The sequence below is a fragment of the Lissotriton vulgaris genome, chromosome 1_2 (assembly GCF_964263255.1).
Source record: "Lissotriton vulgaris chromosome 1_2, aLisVul1.2, whole genome shotgun sequence".
NCBI classification, from domain to species: Eukaryota; Metazoa; Chordata; class Amphibia; order Caudata; family Salamandridae; genus Lissotriton; species Lissotriton vulgaris.
Window position 1 is genome coordinate 258,940,907 of NC_141686.1, and position 16,226 is coordinate 258,957,132.

Genomic DNA, 16,226 nt, shown 5'->3' on the forward strand with positions numbered 1-16,226 from the left:
ACTCTCCTCACCATAAAATCCAGTTAAAAAATCAACCTACTGCACAGAGGCAGTATCCGGTTAAGCAAGAAGCTAAAAAACAGGTCAGGGAGATTTTTAATCAACTTGAATACCAAGGGGTGATTGAAACATGCACCTCGTCAATGAACAATCCTTTGTTTCCTGTCTCCAAACCAAACAATTCATATCGTCTAGTATTGGATTACAGAAATTCAAACTCCTGTTGCAAAACTTTTGCAGTACAAAATGCACATAGTGCAGCATTGATGAATAACATTGTGCGGAAAAAATATAAAACCACATTAGATATTTCGAATGGGTTTTTCTGTCAAAACATTGCACCTGAAAGTAGGCATTTGAAAGCTTTCTCAATTATGGGACACGGAGACAATTTTGCCGTCTCCCCCAGGGATTCAAGAATAGTCAAGGGTTATTTTCAGCCAGAGTAACAGAGTTACTACAAATGTATGATGATGAGGCATTATCTTATGTCGATGACATCTATCTTACAGATGATGATTTGGACGTACACTTGAAAAGAGTGAACACCATAATACTTGGGTTCGCATCTGAAGGGTATAAATTCAATTTTAAGAAATCACGGATTGCCCACCTCAACGTCCTATTTCTAGGCTACGAGTTATCAAGTGAAGGCAAAAGCCTGGCAGTTAACTTTCTAGAGAAATGTGCGCTGCTCCAACCTCCAAAAACGCTGAAAAACTTACAGTCAATTCTAGCTTTCCTGAATTTTGGAAGAACTTATGTTCTGAATTACGCAGAAAGTGTTAAACCTCTCTACAAACTAATCAAACCTGATTTCAAACCAACAAATTGGATTCAAACACACACAGAAATTCTGCATTCAGTGCAAACAGACATGTTAGCAAAAACACAGTTAGAAACACACGACAATGTGCGCAACCTTGTGATCCGAATCATCCCAGGAAGATGCAGAGTCACATACCTGACCTTTAATGAAGGTGAAAAGGTACCAATAGCATACAAATCACATTTGTACACACAAGCTGAAATAAAATTCACTTCTACAGAAAAAAGTCTGCCAGCGGTTCAAACTGCAGTAGCAAAAGAGAGAGCTCTCGCACAGGGAATACGAATAATGATCGTTACACCTGTACCTGCCTTAGAGGCAGTCACGAAAGCAAGCGTTCCAAATGCAAAAGCTTTACATCCGAGATGGATACAATGGGTTAACTCTCTTGCTGCAACAGACTTTGAATACGTCTTTGACCCCTATTTGAAGACACAAGAATTCCTATAATACGAAAACGAATGTCCTCTGCCGACCGAGATTCTGCATCTAGAACATTACGGATGTATAATGTATACAGACGGATCAGCACAGCCCGCAATTGGGGGTAAACCAGCATATAGTGCTGCGTGCGCGATTGTTAAAGGTCGCTGGCGCGAAGGCAAATTTAGACCTATGGTCACAAAAACTCAATCACTCAGAGACTGTACAGCTCAGCGAGCAGAACTACCGGCTTTCAAGATGGCGCTTGAAAATACCGATCGCGAATTCCCCACGCTGATAGTGTGCGATTCGTATTTCTGCGTTGAATCTTACAACGAAAACTTGCAGAGCTGGGTTAAAAATGGGTTCAAAAATTCAAAAGGTGGAACAATTAAGCATAAAACGCTTCGGGAACAAATAGTTCTTTTGCAGAAAGAACTACAAAAGACTCACATGATCCACACACTGAGTCATCAGCGTGATGACGTTCAAGTTGCAGGGAATTCATTGGCTGATGAAGCCGCAAAGGCAGCTGTGCAAACGGCTTCCGTAGCTACAATCGCTCGCTCAAAAAGAGTAATAGACGGTGAAACGTTACTAGTAGTAAAAGCCTCAATGGAAGACAATCATGCAGCGTTACCTCTAAACTATCCACTCACATATACATACATAATTGATGCAAACTCCGTTCCTTTTGCTCGAATCCCTGGAGTGGGGGACAGAGTAATTCCAAACAGGAAGCGGAGAGCTTACTTGGTTCAAGAAGCACATATGGGAGAGGGTCTGACACATCAAGGGATCTTGAAATCTCTAATAGAATTAGAAGAGATGTACTGGTGTCCAGGAATGAGCATCCAAGTTTATGAATTTGGAATAAACTGTGATACCTGTTACTTCCCTTATGGAGTTCTGTTCTCTAGCGGATGGAGTAGCCTCCGGCTCTCCCCTTGATGTGATTCCGCACAAATTTTGGAAGCTGTTCAGGGATGAACTTTTCCCTCCTCTCCATGCAATTTGCTGTCAGTCTCTTGACTCTGCCCTGGTCCCGGATAACTGGAAACTTGCGGTAGTCTCTCCATTGCTGAAGAAGGAATCACTGGACCCTTTGTGTCTAGCAAATTACAGACCTATATCATTGCTCCTCTTTCCGATTAAAATCTTGGAAAAACTGGTCACAAAACATCTGTCCAGTTTTTTGGAGACTAATGATTGTCTGGATCCGACGCAGTTTGGTTTTAGACCAGCCCACGGAACTGAATCAGTCTTGGTGACTGTTTTGAATGACCTTCGCTCGCGTGCCGACCAAGGCCGCGCAGCATTTTTAGTGCTGCTCGACATGTCGGCTGCGTTCGATACGGTCAGCCATGGTATCTTGATCAGGAGATTGGAAGAGGCTGGGGTGGCGGGCCGGGCCCAATATTGGCTGGTTTCATACCTTGCCAACAGACATCAGGTGGTTGCCCTGCCTCCCTTTAAGTCTTCCATCAAAAGGGTTGAGCAGGGTGTACCTCAGGGCTCGGCCGTCAGTCCCTTCCTTTTTAACCTTTACCTCTGCCCCCTGATCAAGCTCATTAAATCTTTTGGCATCGCAGTCACAAACTACGCCGATGACGCACAACTTATCTTCTCTTTTGAGGGTAAGAACGCAGTGTCGCAGGAGACCTTCCATCACTGTATGGTCAGTACGGCGGAATGGCTGGGTAATAACTCCTTGCAGTTCAATAGCTCTAACACCGAGAGGCTCCACTGCTCAGCAGACCGTATCCCTCGTCCACTCCCGCAAGACTTCTGGCCCCTATCCTTTCAGGGCACGGTATCAGCGGCTGACTCTGTTCGAAATCTGGGAGTGATGATGGAACACAATCTACAACTGGATGGTTTTGTAAATAAAACAGTGTCCACCTGCATGGTGCTGTTGCGCACATTGCGGAAGATCCTCCCACTGCTCCCGACCCATGCCAGACCACAAGTGGTGCGGAGCATCATCTTAAGCAGACTTGATTACTGCAACGCACTGCTTCTGGGGTCCCCATCACCTTGTTGGGCAAATTGCAGCAGGTTCAGAATTTTGCTGCAAAACTAGCACTTTCTCGCCGGTGCCTTGATTCTTCTTCAGTACAAAAGGGGGTGGTGATGGACGGAGCATCTGAATCAATCAAACACTCACACCCAGTCAAAAGATCTGGGTTTAATCCATCACCGTTCTTTAGCCCATTCTGCCACCCCAGTTCAGACATGGCTATATGCAAATCAGTCTGACCCTGTGCCTCATGGGAACAGTCCAGCCCGAACTGCCAAGCCATGTCTTCCCTGGACCGGAAACAAGCTTCCGATGACCGGTTTCTGGCATTCCAGCCGTTTTCAGCCCAGCTTGCTTGAGTCCAGTGGCAAAGTGAGCAAGGGACTCATGTCTGAGCATACCCTGCCACACTTATGGCGGCGAAAAGCAGTACAAAAGGGGGTGGTGATGGACGGAGCATCTGAATCAATCAAACACTCACACCCAGTCAAAATATCTGGGTTTAATCCATCTCCGTTCTTTAGCCCACTCTGCCACCCCAGTTCAGACATGGCTATATGCAAATCAGTCTGACCCTGTGCCTCATGGGAACAGTCCAGCCCAAACTGCCAAGCCATGTCTTCCCTGGACCGGAAACAAGCTTCCAAGGACCGGTTTCTGGCATTCCAGCCGTCTTCAGCCCGGCTTGCTTGAGTCCAATGGCAAAGTGAGCAAGGGACTCACGTCTGAGCATACCCTGCCACACTTATGGCGGCCAAAAGCGGTACAAAAGGGGGTGGGGATGGACGGATCATCTGAATCAATCAAACACTCACACCCAGTCAAAAGATCTGGGTTTAATCCATCACCGTTCTTTAGCCCACTCTGCCACCCCAGTTCAGACATGGCTATATGCAAATCAGTCTGACCCTGTGCCTCATGGGAACAGTCCAGCCCAAACTGCCAAGCCATGTCTTCCCTGGACCGGAAACAAGCTTCCGAGGACCGGTTTCTGATTCTTCTTCAGCGGCACTCAAGGATCTCCATTGGCTGCCCATTCTCCAGCGCGTTGAATTCAAAGCTCTGTGTTTGGTCTTTCGGGCTCTTCATGGCCAGGGACCGATTTCCTTGCAGGAGCTGTTCTCCTGGTACACCCCTACGAGACCTCTTCGTTCTGCTTCGGCTTATTTAGTGGCAGTCCCTAAGATCCGGAGGATACGGATGGGTGGCCGCTCCTTTGGCTACGCGGCATCCAGGTTGTGGAATGCGCTGCCACTGCCCCTCCGAAGCTTGGGAGACCCTTCTTCTTTCAAAAAGACACTAAAAACTCACCGTTTGCCAAGGACAATGTAGCTGGCTGTTAATGTAATGGTTCTTGTGTTCAGGCCATGAAAGATCACAGCACCAGGATACCCGTTGGGTGACAGCTGCGCTTTATAAGTGTGCCATACATACATACAGATACCACAGCTTTGAGGACCACCAGATACCTGACTACAGTGTAGCAAGCCCAGTTCAGATACCACTGTTAGACAGCATTAGACTATCTACAGGCAGACGTCACCATGGACAGATGCGGTCCCACAACTACTAGGATAAAATGGATGTGGCCCCTGCGCTTGGCTGACGCCAGAGCTGTTATAAAGGATTTACGAGTCTTTATCGGCACATACGCAATCGGCACGCTACATTCTGACCAGGGTCCTGCGTTTAGCTCTCGAGCTTGCAAAGAGGCCATGACTAGCTTGGGCGTTGCATTGCGGTATTCTAGTCCCTTCCATCCTGAGGGTAATGCGGTAGAGGAAAGAAAAAACTGTGACATAAAGCAATCCATAACAGCTAAGGTATTAGGTTCGGGCGATGGGTGGGTCAAACATCTAATAAGTGTCCAACGTAGTCTTAATAATCTGCCAAGAAATTCTCTGGGTGGAATCACTCCATACGAATTACTATTTGGTACTAGAATGTTAATCAAAGACCTTGATTGTCAAACTTCAGTGGTGGAACAAAAACCCTTTGATGTCAAAGATCGTTTGGCTGTTTTACAGGACTTAAATGAAACAAGAAGAAGTCTGAGTAACACGAAACAGAAGCCAACAACCACTGAAGAAAAACCACCAGTCCTGGCAAGGCCTGTCTGGATTCCAAAGATTGGGGATCTAGTCAGGGAAAATATCGCAGTAAAGAAGGAATTTGGGCCTTCTTACAGAAAAGCAGTACCTGTCTTGGCAATCCAAGGAACAAGATCAGTGGTACTACCGCAGCTTGCTGGTAAAAGGGAGAACAGATTTGTGTCTATCGACCTGGTCAAACCACAACATGTAGCCAATAATAAGTAGTAGGCCCAGTGGACTCTAAAGATGTAGCAGAAGACCAAATCTTGCTACTATCCAAGAGGTTCAAACTGAAAGACTTATCACCTTTGATAAACCTGCAGTATTAAAAGAAAGACTATTTAACAAAGCCATGGAACTCGTGCCTCTTGAGACCCAAATAACAATTCGTCAAGAAACACCTGTCTACAATGATGTAGCCTCTGACTATACCAATATGACAAAGGAAGAAGCAACTCCAAAGATTAACAGCAATCCTGATGCAATTCCAACAATTGACAGAACTGCTTCTGGCTATTTTATCAACGTTGATACATTTTCTGAGGATCCCAGTGAACCTGAAGAAATGCCTGCAAATAAAACTCTCAAAGAAAAAATAACAGAACTCTTTCATCAGCTTGAAAAAACATATCTGGTTTCACCATGGATTGAATTTTAGATTGTGTTAGGTGTACTTTTCCTCCTGCTCTGGCTCATTCTGGTTTTAAGCTTGGGAAAAATGTTAGATGGAAAATACAGTACAATGGACACAGCAAGTCAGAAAATCAACTTGGTCCTGAGACCTCACAAATCATCCCGTCGTGAAAAAAGAGACCTCTCATTAGTGAACATCACAGCCGTTCCCATACCTGGTGGTATAGCATGGGACAGAACTGATTATGACATCTATGGCCCGGTGGAGCTGCTGAAGATCCCACACTCAAGGTTTCTTTGAGTGACTTTTTTATCACCCAGCACATTTTCTGATGATTGGGACTTTGAGACTATTAATAATATGATGTCAGATTTAGAAATGTCTGCACAATTTACGGAACATGACTATCTAGAAGGGTCAGATTTATCAAAAGGAAGAATGGACACTTGTAGCTTCATAACCATTGGTTATAGTTGAAGCACCCTCATAAACGCTTAGATATTAAGTGCGATGTATATCTGTTGTCCGCCCATTATCAGCGTTATGGCATAGTCATCGGGTGTTCAATATTGTGCTATATGCCAGCCTCATCCCGAGGCAACCTCTGGTCTGGGTAGCAGTGTCAAGAAATTGAAAGACTCTCCCAGATGGAGGGTGCAAAAAAAGTGAAAAGAGGGTTTTTGTAAAAAACAGTAGCTCTCCACACGAAATTTTTAATATCAAAAGGAGAGGTAGTGTTGTTTAAAATAAATTGCGATATTGTGGTCAATCGAGTTACTGGATCACCTCCTATCTCTTACAAAACGGTCGACATGTTTCTGCTCCTTGGGCCCAACCGGGTCTATAGAGCATTTGTCAGGACATACAAAACATATAAGTACTCACACCATTTGTGTAGTTCTCAAGATTGTCAGAATTCTTAACACTTGGAAAAAAGTTGAATTCCTTGGTAAATAGGATATCAATCGTCTTCGGGGTGCCTGGGTATCAATTATGCCCGAGCCGGGTGTGTGAGGATATTCACCGTCTTGTGCTGACTCAGCCCCCGGAAGTATGCGACATACTTCCGGGGGCAGAGTCAGCACAAGACGGTGAATATCCTCACACATGCGGCTCGGGCATAATTAAACAACACTACCTCTCCTTTTTATATTAAAAATGTTGTGTTCAATGTTACAGATACAAAAACGTTTTATTTAAAAAAAATGTGAATAAGACAGGAATGAAAACAATGTTGACCTATACTAAACACATTTATTCTGCAAACTCTTATGCTCAGCTGTCTACACTAGGTTTTGACTTTTGGAAAGACAACATTGAGGCAAAAACTGTCTGGGGTATGAAAGACTGGCAGGTGCAAGGTTTAGAAGCCCTGTTCAGAACCTGCATTATACCAGAACAAATAATGTTTTTAAATGACACTGTTCAACAAACTTCTTGTCTTGGCCTGGATAAGATAAAAGATTTAAATAAACCGTCTATACCTAAACCCACATCTGAGAATAATGATACTACAGAAAAGGAGGTAGAGGTACCATATTTTTTTAAAACACACCAGAACTAATCCTGATTGGAAAAAATGGTTAATCTGACCCACAGATACTAATAACTGTCATGATAGATTCCTGAACAAAACACAGGGGTTCAAAGTGAACAGGCCAGATCAAAGATATTCCCAGAGACAACATCCAGGGATAGTAACAACATACAGTGTAGGAAAACAATGCCTTGAGTGGCTACAGGCATCTACACTTCCAGAAATCAAACAACACTTATCTTTACTTAAAGAAGGCAATGATTTGCGAGATTTCCTAATGGGGCCTCGCAAACCACGTCAAAAGCGTTTCATATACGCCGGTATATACGCTGCGTACAACGAAGCTTGGAAAATAACGCAAATGGAAACTGCAGAAAGAATATGAGAAATTGATCGTATTAATTTAGAGAAAGCTCTCTCTGTAGTGGACAATGGGTTAACGACTCTGTCCTCCAGAATATATTCTTTGGAGAGCATTGTATCCTCTGCAATTGACATAATAGAGCAGGACTTGCTAATGTTACAATATGGCCAGTCGCAATTGCGTTCTATAATGCAGTTAGGCTAGACGTTGCAAAATCTTCATTCAGGCTATGTGCCATGGCGTCAAATCAACACAACGTCATTGTTTGCTGTATTTAACATTACAGATAAACAAATCTCTTTGGCACAAAGATTAGCAGACTATACGGTGCTGAGCATTGAAAAACTGGAAAAATGACCATTGACAGTTTCTGAGAAGCCTGTCATTGAATGGATAATACATGGCACCATTACGATACCGGTGACAATTTTCCAATTTCAGTATTGTCTACAGCATATACCAGCGGGCCTGTATGAAAGGTTGGGTAAAGAATACATTAAGTCGACCTGGACTTTACCTTACACACACAAATGTTGGAATAAAGGAAAGGAAGTATTTCTTAAATTGTAAGAACTCACTAAGTGGTACACTTTTGTGCTAAGGTATTGATTTACATGGAGCCTGCGAAGGTTCTGCAAATAACCTCTTTTGCCACCTGCACGGTACACCCTCCACAGTGATAGAACCAATTTTCAGGCAGCTATCCAATGGCAGCTATGTTATGCTCAATGATCACAGCTGTTGTGGCATGTTGCCAGGAAAATGTTATCTCGTTAGTGTGTCATCCAGGGTCACTTGTTGTATGCAAGTATTGTATCCAAAGAGCAAGACAGACAGTGGGACGGCATTATGGCCTTCACGAATTGATACTTTAAGCAGAATGAAAGTCATTCTTTTGCAAAATACTGTGCCACTGACCTCGTCTAAAGAAACATATGATCTGCAAGTTGCAAGGACTTCTGCAGAGATACATGCCTTATTATCAACAAACTGCACAGTACATTTCGCAGAAATGTTAAGTCAAATCTTAAACATATCTGATACCAGTGGCATCGCACATGTATTCAAGACAATTTTTTCGGGACTGTTAACACCATTTGAAGAAGTCCTCAGCATTTTTCCAAATTTTGTGCACTCTGTGTTCGGCGGTCTGCCTCTCATTTTGAGACTCGTAGCAGGAATTCTATTTTTATTCCTTCTGCTCCGATATGGCAAGTCTGGTCACCAGCAATACCCAGAATACCATGGAACAATGCCTCCTTGCCATGAGGTATGGTGAGAGGATTACACAGATTCTTGGCTTGGCTCATTTAAGAGATCTGAACACAACTTGGTTTCTATCGTTCAGACCAATTTGGCAAGATTGCATCTTACCTGTTCTACGATGCCTGCTTTGCGGAGAGGAATGCGTGTTGGACATTTGTCTTACACTTCCATCAGTCCTGACATCGGATGTCGACGCTTTTCTAGGTCCGGTAACGACTCATGCATTGTGTTGTCCCCAACGGCCACCAATCCTGATAACGGCATTCATTGAGGTCTCACCAGTAAGTCTAACTGAGGGTGAGATATGAGGATCAACAGGCACACAGGTACCATCTGATATGAACATTGTCAACGCAGCACTTGGCGCTGACGGCAATAATTCGCATCTGTGCACATTCGATTTACTTGATGAAATAATTCCACTTTCACCAACTGTGTTAGACGATTTCTTTGCCAGCCTAGACGATCTGATGTTTTCTCCTGTCACCGAGAATAACTCTTGATTCATGCACACAGCGTTCCCTAAACTCTGAAATTCAGGCTTCACATTTTCAAAACAAAGACTTCTAACTTTGGGAACTCTCAGCTAGATTCATGAAAGGAAATTGCGCTTGCAAAGGGCCAGATTCTGAGAATCTGGCCCTTTGCGAGCACAATTTTTGCATTTGGGATTCATCACCCCAAATGCAAAAATCGCTATTTGCGAAATCGCATATTTGCGAGGAATTGCATTTAAGGAATCTTTATTAGAGATTCCTTAAATGCAATTCATTAACCAATTTTAAATTGCGAATTCACAATATTTGCCCGCTATTTACCACGAAGTCTGAGTTCGTGGTAAATAGCGAAAAAATAGAAAAATGCACTTTAGTGCATTTTTCTCTGTTGCATGTTACACACACACACATGTCCTTGGACATGTGTGTGCGCAACACCTGTGTAAATTTGCATTTCAGGGGTGCTACAGGGTGTCCTTTGGACACCCCTGGCACCCTTGAAATCGCTATCTTATTTGCGATTAGCAAATTGCTAATCGCAAATAAGGAATAACTCCCCATTCATTCCTATGGGCCAAATAAGGAATAACTCCCCATTCATTCCTATGGGCCTTTAGGCCCATAGGAATGAATGGGGAGTTATTCCTTATTTGAGATTAGCAATTTGCTAATCGCAAATAAGGAATGTGTAGGAATCACATTTTATTTAGGGATTCCTACATGAATCCCGTTTTGCAAGTCCTTAATAGCGATTCCTTAATAATCGCTATTAAGGACTCGCAAACCGGCTCTTTGATGAATCTAGCTGTCTATTTTTCTCAAACAATTGCATTTTTTTTCTCTCCCAAAAACATTGAACTTTTTGGCACAGACTAATCTGCTTAAAGTAGAACTATTCTTAGAGAACAAGAAATTATTTTTGAACACTTCCTAGAGGAAATATTTGGCCTTGTCCTCAATACTATAAATATTGACATGCTATGCTATTTTATTGCATGGTCTCAACCTTTTTTTTCTGTATTTAAGAGCCATTTTTATAAATGTAATTATATGGTTCATTCAGTTTGCATTTCAGATATGATAATTTATGCTTAGACATGATTTTCCTTAAATGCGTACATTAGAAATGCTAAAATATTCATGTACAACCATTTCAAGTGCATTTCATGTATTTTGGGGTGGGATTGTAAACACATGCCTTAGATATGTTCAGTGCTTATACATTTAGTTATTGAACTTAAGATCGTGGAGTGGGTGTTGTAAATGAATCTAGGACCCTCGTGACATACACCTGGCCACTTCTCCTAGCTATCGATTGATGGGTATTAATCGAGCCAATAATAAATCTGGAGGAGGCCTTGCTGTTATTCTTAAATCTCACCTTAACTTGAGCATTAAGAAACTAACCAACCTTGGGCTTATTGAAGGCATGTACTTCACGATTATGGATTCAGCCACTACTATTTTTGCCGGCATTCTGGCTTATAATCCTCCTACAGCTTCTAGCTCCTCTCTTAACACTTTAATGCACTCTATTGCTGATCTCTCCCTCAAGCACTCTCATTTTACGGTGTTGGGGGATTTCAATTTACATGTTGACAATCCTTCCTGTGCACAAGCTTCTTTTCTGCTCGAAACCGTACAAGGATTAACTCTGTCCCAATTAGTTAAGGGCCCAACACACAAAGCTGGCCATACCCTTGACCTCATATTCACGAATCATCCTGGCGTAGTTTCCCTTTCTGCCCTGCCCCTCACATGGTCTGACCATTTTCTCCTTCCTTTTGAAATTACTATCCCTTCCCTGCCCCCTCCCTCCTCTATCAATAGAGAAAATAGTCGCAAATGGTCTAAAGTTACCTGTGACACCATTGACCCTTGTTTCTTTTATCAGTTCAATCCATCTGTAGACTTTAATGAGGAAGTTGTTAGATATAACTCCACCCTTACCTCCGCATTGGATGCTATTTCCCCACTAGCTCCTATCACTTCTGCCAGATCTCGTCCTTCTGCTCCTTGGTTCTCCCCCTCGTTGCGAGAGGAAAAGAGTCGATGCAAACAGCTTGAGCGTAAATGGCGGCAGTCCTATGATCCTACTGCCAAAACAGTCTATAAGGTGGCCTTGAATAAATTTCAAAAACTCAAACGGACCACGATGAGTTGTTACTTCTCACAGCTAATTAAATTGGCAGAGAACTCTACCAAAACTCTCTTCAAAATAGTGAAGGATTTTGTGAATCCCCCGGCCTTGCAGACCCAGAGCTCTCCCCCTCAGGCCCTTTGCAATGGACTTTCTGATTTCTTTCAGGAAAAAATTATCAAACTATCCTCTTCATTTGATCCAGCTGCATCAAGTTCCTGGACCACTGAGTCCCACTCCCTGCAATGCTCATTTAATTTTTTTGAAGAGCTCACGCTTGATAGAGCCATGAATCTTATCATCCAGGTTAAATCAGGATCACCATTGGATCCAGTCCCTGCCAAAGTGATGGGAAATCTTGCCCCAGTTTTAATCAACCTTCTCCTTTCCATATGGAATTCCTCCTTGACCCATGGCTAGTTCCCTTCAGTATGGAAGCAAGCTATGCTGCTCCCCATCCTAAAAAAGACAGATGCGGATCCCACACAATTCTGCAACTATCGCCTGATATCCCTTCTGCCTAAACCTGCTAAGATCTTAGAAAAAGTGGTTCAGAAACAATTGGCTTATTATTTAGAAACTAACCAGCTGCTGCACGACTCCCAGTCCGGATTTAGAACCGGCTTCAGCACTGAGACTGCGCTACTGGAGGTATCAGAGACAGTTCGTGAGTCTGTGGACAGGGGTGAGGAGGCCATGCTGGTCCTCCTCGACCTGTCCGCTGCTTTTGATACTGTGTCCCATGATATACTCCTGACTCGTCTGCAGCAGTTGGGGATCTGAGGCATTGCCCTGTCCTGGAATAAATCTTTTCTGTCAGGGAGGACTCAAAGGGTACTTCTTAGTCCTTTTGAGTCGGAGGACAAACCTCTTTTGTGTGGTGTTCCTCAGGGCTCTGCCTTGAGCCCCCTGTTGTTTAATGTCTACTTAGGCCCGCTTGCCAAGGTGGTTGAGTCTTGGGGGGTCAGGGTGGTCTCTTACGCTGATGATACTCAGCTTGTCTTCTCTTTTAGAGACCACTCTGACTCCCACTTCTCTAACTTTCGCAACTGCCTTGGCAATATCTGCTTGTGGATGGCTTCTAACCATCTGGTTTTGAATACGGATAAAACGGAGGTTCTTTTCTTTAGCCAAAAATCTGCCCCTCCTGCCACCCTGTGGTGGCCTACTGTCTTGAACCCTCCTCCTAATCCTGTCCAGTCTGCCCGCAATCTCGGCTTCCTATTTGATAACTCTATGTCCTGTAAAGCTCAGGTCAATAGAGTTACTTCTGCCTGCTTTGGCAAGCTGCGCATGATCAGGAAGATCTTTCCCTATCTCCCATTGGTGTCCCGCAAAACGATTGTCCATGCTCCTATCACGGCACATCTAGACTATGCCAACAGCTTGTATGCCGGTGCTCCCCGTTACCTTATTGAAAGACTACAGGTTATTCAAAATGCGGCTGCTAGACTCATTGGAAATATCCCTATTCGTAACTCTGTAGCAGCCTACTGGAAAGAACTGCATTGGCTCCCCATCGCCCGCCGCATTCAATTTAAAATCTTGATCCTTGCCTTTCGTGCTATAAATGGAATTGGCCCGGCCTACCTGAGTAAAAGACTCAAACTATCTGTTTCCATCAGATCCCTGAGATCAAACAGCCTTCGTCTTTTGGTGGCACCCAGATTTCGTCTCTCCAGGAGTGGGGGCAGAACGTTTGGAGTAGCCGCGGCCAAGCACTGGAACAGTCTCCCTCTGGATCTCAGGTTCATTGAGTCAGAGCAAGTATTCCGACGGAAACTCAAGACCTGGCTGTTTTCTAATCCTTAATATTATTTTCCTTCGAGGCTCTCTGTAGTTCCGGGTTATGATGGATATGCACCTGGTAGCTCCACCTCTTGAAAGACATGTATTTCAAAGCGCCGGGACACCCCCTTTTGGGGGTAGCTGCGCGCTTTATAAGCTTCTTAAATAAATAAATAAAATAAATAGTGTAATTTTCCCGATTCATGCCCTTCATAGGTATAAATTACCCGATACTTATATAGGCATAGAAATCATTACCATACTTGGACTGAGCCTATGCAGCCCAAATACGGCATAGCTACTTCCACTAAGTTCCAAGATTCAACAACGATTTCTTAGAGAAACCCGCCTTTAGCAGCTAGGGACTTCCCCTTGCCTGAATACTAATTTATCTAGGAAATCATGGAGTTTTCAAAGAACTGAGGGGCATATTATCAAGCCTGTGCGCTAAAATTATCGCCGCTTTATCGGCCGAAAACGGCCGATAAAGCGGCGATAATGGGCTTGATAATATGCTCTATGGACTTCCAATCGAAGCACATGTTAGATGTGAAGACATCTAACATGGGCTTCGATTGGAATTCCACAGAGCATATTATCAAGCCCATTATCGCCGCTTTATCGTCCGTTTTCGGCCGATAAAGCGGCGATAATTTTAGCGCACAGGCTTGATAATATGCCCCTGAGTCTTTGAGTGACCTTTTTAACTCCAATCACACGTCAAACTTGGCACCTTCAAAGTATAAATATGCCTACATTTGCCCAGACAAACACACGGTGGTTTGGAGCAGATCGACTAACTACTTGCCCGACTCCCTGCAGCAGCAAGTGCCGAAGGAAGCGGACCCTCCAGCTGACGCACTGAGAGACGCTGTCTTTTCTCTTGCAGAGAAATCCAGCTCCAGTGTTTCCAGGCTACCCTTGCGGGTTGCTGGGAAATCGAGTCCTGAGAGAGAGATACAAGACCTCCTTCATTCTAAAACCAAGGTACGGAGCTGATTAGACCCTTAGAGAATTCTTGGATAGATCCTTGGCAGAGAAATACTAAACTTAAGCTATTCCTCACTTACTTCTTCCCTTGTACTAGACTTAGGTTAGGTACACCGGGGTAGGCGTATTTTAGAAGCACCAGTTGATTACTTTTAGTCATTATTTATTACTGTACTAGCAGCCCATACCGACGTTGTCCGGGTATGAATTGCTGCCGGCCAGTAGTATATTGTTTCGTAGGATTTCGTTTTAATAGCACTTCTTATCTGTGACAGGCCTGTAAAATGCTCCGATTCACAGTGCACTGCTTATGCAATTAAGAGTGCGCGTTCAGTAGTGTGTGAACTCGAGTTTCCCTACTTTTTTTTCCTTGCAATATTATATAGCGCGAACTCGACAACATGGCATGAGCACAATTTACATTACAAAAGAAAACATTCATTTGTGGTAGGCACGGGGAGACAAAGCGATTTGTCTGGAATCACAGGATGTTGAGCTGATGCCGAGATGTGGTGGGAGATGTGTCTAAAAGTGTATGTCGGTGCTCAATGAGAGAGACCTGTGCATTTTTCCAATCGGTGGTGAAAAAATATGAGTATGTTGCTGGAGATGTGGGCCGCCGTGCCACCAATGTACTTACGGGGGAGGGTAAACACCCATTATTCCGCAACTTTCTTTCCGCAAACCATCACTCTGCATACTTTCATTACGAAAGTACCATGACACGGCAATGCCATTATAACCTGTGGCATTACATTTTATATGCTTTTACCACGCATACATTTGCAACGAAATTCGTTGTAAATGCATGAATGATAAAAGCATGTTTTTTTAAAAATGTTTGGATAAGGCAAGTATGGGTATAGGGGTATATGTTTTGGGGTACTGAGGTATATGTTTTGGGGTATTTGGGTATTTTAAGGGTTCAGATATAGTTTTGGGTTCTGGGGTACAGGGGTATTTTTAGGGTTCAGGGCTAGGTTTGGGTTTTGGGGTATAGGGGTATTTTTAGGGTTCAGGGGTAGGTTTAGGTTTTGGGGTACAGGCGTATTTTAAGGGTTCAGGGCTAGGGTTGGTTTTGGGGCACAGGGGTATATTTAGGGTTCAGGGCTAGGTTTGGGTTTTGGGATACAGGGGTATTTTAGGGTTCTGGGCTAGGTTTGGGTTTTGGGGTAGAGGGGTATTTTTAGGGTTCAGGGGTAGGTTTGGGTTTTGGGGTACAGGGGTATTTTAAGGGTTATGGGCTAGGTTTGGGTTTTGGGGTACAGTGGTGTTTTAGGGTTCAGGGGTAGGTTTGGGTTTTGGGGTACAGGGGTATTTTTAGGGTTCAGGGGTAGGTTTGGGTTTTGAGGTACAGGGGTATTTATAGGGTTTAGGGATAGGTTTGGGTTTTGGGGTATAGGGTATATTTACAGGGTTAAGATGGGTTAGTGTTTAAGGGTGTTGGGGTATTTTATAGAGTAAGGGTGGGTTATGATTATGGGGTGCAGGGATATTTAAAGTAGGGGTGGGCGGAATTGGTGCGAACTTGGTACAATAAATCCGTAATATTTCGTTCCGTCAGATTTCGAATTATTAAAACAGAAACCTCATATATTCAAGGTAAAATAACAAGTATTTCTACATGCTAAAATGCATATAGTCA